Genomic DNA, 7,300 nt, shown 5'->3' with positions numbered 1-7,300 from the left:
GACACTACTGCAATGCACATATATAACCATTTAGCTGACTGACTTTAAGCACCCATATGTGAAAATTTGGGCTTTACAAACACTGCCTAGAGAAAATGAGAGGTGCTGAAAGGAAACATGAACTGATCTGACAGCCTGGGCCAGTGATGGCAGCAGGAACCTAAATGATCTTTGAGACTCACCAAGTTGCCTTTTATTTGGCACATTCCTCAGCTTATGGGACACACAGGGCAAATCCCTGTGGTCTGGCAGAGACTCTAGTGCTGCTGCTTTGAATCCAGCAGAGGGCATGGCAGATTCAGTATCTGTACTTCCCAAGTAGCACACTGAACTATGCAAAACTGGATAGGTGCACAAGATGGTTGATAATTTGCTGTAAAAACAAGCTACTACAAGCTGAATTTATTGACTGTTTCAGGTACCTCCTGGGACTTGCAGGTCTTGTGAGGGTCATTGGTGAAAACTGAGTGCCCAATATCTTTCTGTACAATGTAGAATTATTGAGCTATAAAATAATTTTCATCTAATTTTCAATATATTTCCCTACTAGCAAAGTAGACAGGCTTTTCTCTCCCACTGTGAACTATAGCCAGGAGTGTTTTCTTAATAGGAACCATCTTTATGTCCAGAAATTATATCCTACCTTCTCTGATGTTCAGATGAACTGAAATGCATACAGCAGACAGAGAATCGAGAACCAGATTTGCTAGGCAAGTTTTGGAGCAAGCTTTAATCTTTACAATTGACTTTGACCCTCTCTTCACTCATGCACATAGGCTCCACATCGTCTGATGAGAACAGATGCTGGATGCCAAAGGCCATTGTGAGAAGGAAGTGTGAATGGTGTGTCCGTTATAATGAAGTCAGGCCCAGAGAGACTTATCTTTACCTAGTAGGTAGCTCACCCTTGGTTATCACTCTGCGCATCTTTACTGACTCTCACATTGGGTCATCAGGCAGGTTTGAACATCAGGCCTTGAAGGCTAAAGCATGAGCCTCTATGATTTGAGCTTAAGATTAGCCAAAGGCTGTAGTAGACTCTTATCTTCTTAAGTGGAGTAGCCACTAGAGGTGGACAAAGATTCACACACTGCCAGTGCAGGTTACACATTCATATCAAAACTGCTCACACCACACAGCAAGACAACGAGAAAGCCAGCGTTTGGTGCCCTTGATAAGGTCTGGTATCCCATAGGACAAAACCCAACACATAGGCTAGTCTACACTAGAAAAGGTCTCTTGCTGTAGTTATACTGGGAACGCCTCCTAGTGTAGGTACAGCTTACGCTAGCACAGGAGTGCTTTTGCTCATAGGCCATGGAGCCGGGGGTCCAGCCAGACCATGACCTGACCAAATCCAGGGGGCACTGTGACCCCGTGTGCCAGGTCTCAATGCCACCCACTCAAATTTGGAGGGGGTGGATATAGGGGCACTGGGCTAGGGGGCAGAAGGGGGCAGGCTGCTGGTGGGGGGTGAAAGGCCCCCCTTTCAATGGTGCTCTACAGCCCCTGCTTTTTCTGGTATAACTGACAGAAGATCCCCAGACACAATAAGCTATACTGGCAAAAGGACTTACGTCAGTATAATTATCTATGGATATTACCTCACCCGTCTTGTCTCTGATATCCTGGGACTGACACAGCTACAACACTACTGCATACGCCCCTATGTGACATTACTATACCAGCAACAGTTTTAAGTGTAGATCTAGCCTCACTGTGCATGGATGGAAAGGCCCCTATTAACTATGAGCAGACATCAGCACCATGGAGAGTACAAAAGCCACAGACCATGGTCAGGTATCAAAGTAGCAGCCGTGTTAGTCTGTATTCGCAAAAAGAAAAGGAGTACTTGTGGCACCTTAGAGACTAACCAATTTATTTGAGCATAAGCTTTCGTGAGCTACAGCTCACTTCATCAGATGCATAAAAGTGGAAAATGCAGTGAGGATATTTTTATACACACAGACCATGAAAAAATGGGTGTTTATCACTTCAAAAGGTTTTCTCTCCCAATGCACGGGGCATTGGTCAAACTGGACAGTCTCTACGTAAAAGAATAAATGGACACAAATCAGATGTCAAGAATTATAACATTCATAAACCAGTCGGAGAACACTTCAATCTCTCTGGTCACGCGATTACAGACATGAAAGTTGCGATATTACAACAGAAAAACTTAAAACCAGACTCCAGCGAGAAACTGCTGAATTGGAATTCATTTGCAAATTGGATACAATTAACTTAGGCTTGAATAGAGACTGGGAGTGGCTAAGTCATTATGCAAGGTAACCTATTTCCCCTTGTTTTTTCCTACCCCCTCCCTTCCCCCCTTTCCTCAGACGTTCTTGTTAAACCCTGGATTTATGCTGGAAATGGCCCACCTTGATTATCATACACATTGTAAGGAGAGTGATCACTTTAGATAAGCTATTACCAGCAGGAAAGTGGGGTGGGGGGAGAGAAAACCTTTTGAAGTGATAAACACCCATTTTTTCATGGTCTGTATGTATAAAAATATCCTCACTGCATTTTCCACTTTTATGCATCCGATGAAGTGAGCTGTAGCTCACAAAAGCTTATGCTCAAATAAATTGGTTAGTCTCTAAGGTGCCACAAGTCCTCCTTTTCATGGTCAGGTAGCTCATCTTTCCATTACATTAACCAGTTTCGATAGCATGTAGCAGTGCTTCCCAGACTTCTGAAAATTGAGCTCTTCCCAACCTCACCTGGAAAATGAAGCCATTTACACCTCCTCCCAGCCCACCCGCACCACCATGTGTTGTTAAAGGCCTAAACATCTTAATGGATACATCTTCTGTCCCCTCACTTTGAGAAATATCTGTGTACATCTTCATAATAAACTTAATCTTCTTTCTTACCTTTGTTGATAAACAGTGAGATATCTTAGGTATCAACACGGTTAACTATCATCACTGGCATCTGAGTTAGCATCCATTGACGTAAAGTGGGGCAGCTCACACCTGAGAGCTATTGTTTCAGGCTCTCTGCAAACCCAGGTTTGTGTATCTAATTGGTTACACTCAGGTCACATTTTCAAGATTTTCTTTCCCACCATGACTAGAGTTGGCTTTAATTCTTCTTTAAAAGTTGAGACTGGAGGACAACTGAGAGGCCTGTCTGTACCCACTCAGCTAGTCCTCCACCACCCACAAGTGAGGACACTCCCCACTTGGGGAAATGGAGGATAAATAGCATCTCACCCTTACATTCCAGTGCCTTTTTTGCCAGTGTCATGTATCCTTTTTGATGTGATGAGAGCTGGGTTTTAGAAGGGAGTATAAATTTCATCCTCAGAGGTGCATCCTCTCCAACAAAACAAGTTTGGGATTTGTCACTGTGATTGTTTGAGTGTTATTGCAGATTTCCCAAAATTCAATGGGATTATGCAGGATGTGACTGAGCAAAGAAATGTTTTATGGCCTCAGACCTATTTACCATTTCATGTAAAGCAGTTAATTAATCTAATGCATCTATGCTACACATACAGCACAGGTCCTTAAGGGGGCGCTGCATATCAGCCATTATAACCTATATGGATTGAAATATATAGAAGAGAGTATTACAACAGGTCGTAAATACCAATACAATGGGAACTTAAGTATCCAGTAATGTCCATATTGGCCAGTAGAAGTGACCCTGCTATCTCTCCTCCTTTGTGCTACTTAAAGTGCAATTTATTTACACCAACGCTGTCAAGCCAGGGTTGGATACTACTCCAGTCATGCATCCGGTAAGAAATACCTAGTCTGAACCTCCAGCAAGGTAACCTACTCAGTTTTCCTACAGTTGTGTGAGGACAAGGAATCCTGAGTCAATGGTACTAGGGTAGCAAATAGACAATTAGCTAGATTTAGTATAGGCTGGTTTTGCGGTTAAGGTACTGGATGGGGACTCAGGAGACCTGGGTTCCATTCCCAGCTCTGCCACACGCTCCCCTTGGGCAGCCATGTAATCTCTCTGGGCCTCGCTTCCCACATCTGAAAGATAGGAATAATATTTCCTCACCTCACAGAAGCACTGTAAGGATAAAGCCCTAAATACTGAGGCAGTGCTCAGAGCCTGCAGTGATGATGACCGTGTCAGATGCTTACACTAATAGTTTTTCCAAGTCATCCCATACTAGCCAGTGAGACATCCAGGAAAGAGCCCTCCTGAGCCCCTGAACTACCTTTCCCTCCCTCCTCCCAGTTACAAGGCACAATCTCTGATGGGATTATTAATATCTATCTCAGTCACCATTGTGCAATTTTGGTGCAGGGCTCTGTGGCAGGGTTCATCTTTGTGATGCCCCCTGGTGGCCCAACATGGCATTACTCACCCTGCCAAAAGCTATCTCAGAAGGTCAGTCACCACCTCTCACAGGGTCCAGGCTTGTGGAGCCTCAGCCCTGCAGCTAAGACACTGTGTTCAGTTCCACCCGTTCTGGGGTGTCAAAGACCCCAAACAAGGGAAAACAGGGTGTGACAGTTATCTGACAAAATACGACCATGTAGATCATTGTTGCCATCACTGTTATAAAATTGCAACAACTCTTGTACATAGTATGTCAAGTAAGGTGTATATGGAAAGGATACAATTTACTGACTGTGATTATGCTATTTGTATGCATGTATCATTTTTGTATCTGAAGTTATAAATATTAACTATATACCTGTATTTCAAATGTTTGGTCACGTGAGAACACCAACAAGGTATTTATCCAGGACATTGTGAAGGAACTATTCAAATTGAGTGACCCATCAAAGAACACTTACCTCACAATGGACCATAGGAGACGCCTATCTACGCTTAATGGACTTTCCTGTGGTGGCCTCTGCTATGACTAAGCAAAATCATGACGGACATGTGACTTGCCCACGCGACCCCAAACACCAACTTGTCACCTGTAATTTTCTATAGTGAGAACAATGAGATTCCCTTCACCTGGCAGAAGCTATAAAAGGCCCTGGAAACACCTCCATTTTGCCTCTTTCCTGCTCAAACCTCTGGACTATGAATTTATACTAATGGGAGCATTCTAACCAATGGACTGAGGACATTTCAATGATTTGGAAGCAGCCAGAGACTTAACAAACCAGCAGTTTATTCCATCACTGCTACAAGCCTGATCCAAGAACTTTGCATTTATTGTATGTATCTGATTCCTTTAACCAATTTTAACTCGCAACATTCTTTCTATAAATAAACCTTTAGATTTTAGATACTCAAGGATTTGCAACAGCATGATTATTGGGTAAGATCTGAGTTATATATTGAGCTGGGAATGTGGCTGGTCCTTTGGGATCAGAAGAACACTTTTGTTTGATGAACTTGGTTTTAAATAACCAATCATTAAGTTTAGTGTCTCTGGTGGTGATACAAGGACTGGAATACCAAAGGAGACTGCTTTTCTGAGGTTTTGTTAACCAGTGTGGTGAAACAGAAAAGTTTACTTTTGTTGCTGGTTTGGTATATTCTATGGGAGAATAACCACCAGTTTTGGGGTGTGTTTGCCCTATTTCTCAGGAGTTTGTCCTGAATTTGGTATTCTCAATTGTGACCCGCAGAGGCACAGGGAACTCAAGCAGGGTGTGTGAGGGGGCACCCATTCAGCAAGTCTTCAGCAAAACCCTGCCTTTCACTTTAGGGCCTGTGTCACAGGTTCACTCACTGCTAGCAGTGCCTCCTGCTGGCCACCCTGGGAATGAGCTCTGCCAGGCATTGCTCTCCCCCTCCAGTGTGGTCACACTCCCTGCTGTCTCAGCATGCAGCCCCTCTCACTTCAGGGACTGCAGTCTCATCTTCGTGGCTTGGCCCTCCAGCCAGGTAGCTAAGGTCCTCCCCTTCCAGGGAATTCAAAGTCCTTCCAGACCCACTGTCTGTCTGGCATCTCCAATCCCCTTGCCACTTTCCAATGGCTGGTAAAGGAACATAGGCCCGCCCTGTACTCTGGGTTCCAGCCTAGAGACCCTCAGCTCAGCAGTTCTGGACTCCTCCCTCTGCCCTCACTGCTCCTTCCCTGGACTGCTTCTACACTCTGGTTCCCCTTATTTCTTGGGGTGTACCAGCTCCAAGAACCCTCTTCCCAGGGAGGGACTGCCTTCTTGCAGCCTTTCCCAGCTCCCCCAACCTGTAGCCAGCTTCCTGGATTTATATGCCCTGCCTGTTCCTGCACAAGTGAGCTGTAGCTCCCAAAAGCTTATGCTCAAATAAATTTGTTAGTCTCTAAGGTGCCACAGTACTCCTTTCCTTTTTGCAGATACAGACTAATACAGCTGCTACTCTGAAATCTCTCTAATTAGCCACTTCCAGCCAAAAGCTCCCTTGTTTGCAGCCTAATTAGCTGATTGGGCCCACCTGGCCCAATTCTGCTCTTGCAGGGCTAGTGTGGAGATCTCACCCCATCACAGCCTGTCTTCAAATACCCTATCCCTAGGGAGGTTTGCCTTGCTGGCATGCAGACTCAGTTCCTGGCTAGCAACCAGGCTTCTCTGGATCTGCTCTCCTTCCTGGTTAGCTCTCAACTTGTTAGGCTCTCTCCTTTTAACTCCCCTTTCCACACCTGACACTGGAGGTATAGCTGGGTGGGGTGACTGGGCCCAGACTCCCTCATTACCCTTCTTCTGGCCAGTGTGGGGTTTGTACATCCCATCACACCTGCTTATGCCAGTATAGCTTATTCCCCTCTTTATACCAATATAGCTGTCTCCATACTACAGGTTGGACCCATTTAACTATATTGGTTTAAAAAACAAACAAACCATACCTCTTAGTGAGCTATTTAAACCACACAAACAGTGTACAGACCAGGCCTTAGTCACAGAGATTTTAGTTGTGTTCAAGTTCTTTTTATGTCTTCAGTGTTCTCTGTATACGAGGTGCCCTAATGCCTTTGGTTATGTTCACAGCCTACACTTAGCGAAGTTAGGTAAAAACACAACACTCTAGCTGGAAGTTTGCAATGTAAGACAACTTTATTTCTTCCAATCCAGAAAGATGCCACACAAGAACCAAAACCAGACAGAGAGAAAGCAGGCTGCTCCCTAAAATAGAAAGGCATACCTCACCCCATCCCACTTGAGGCTGGCTGCAGACTGAAAATCCAGATTTCACACTTCCCTACAGAGCCCTCTGCTTGAAAGCAGAACCAGGAAACCCCCTGAGAATTAAAGTGATTTGAGAATTCTAAATCATCCACACTGCTATTTTTAGCCATGCTAGCTCAATTAAAGCCAACATGGATTTGCCAGCCCAAGCTGCAATCACTCCTCTGATAGCAGGTAAATCATACCCTTTG

The sequence above is a fragment of the Chelonia mydas genome, chromosome 9, assembly GCF_015237465.2.
Source record: "Chelonia mydas isolate rCheMyd1 chromosome 9, rCheMyd1.pri.v2, whole genome shotgun sequence".
NCBI classification, from domain to species: Eukaryota; Metazoa; Chordata; order Testudines; family Cheloniidae; genus Chelonia; species Chelonia mydas.
The sequence above is the reverse complement of the archived record's forward strand: the minus strand, read 5'-3'. Positions refer to the sequence as shown.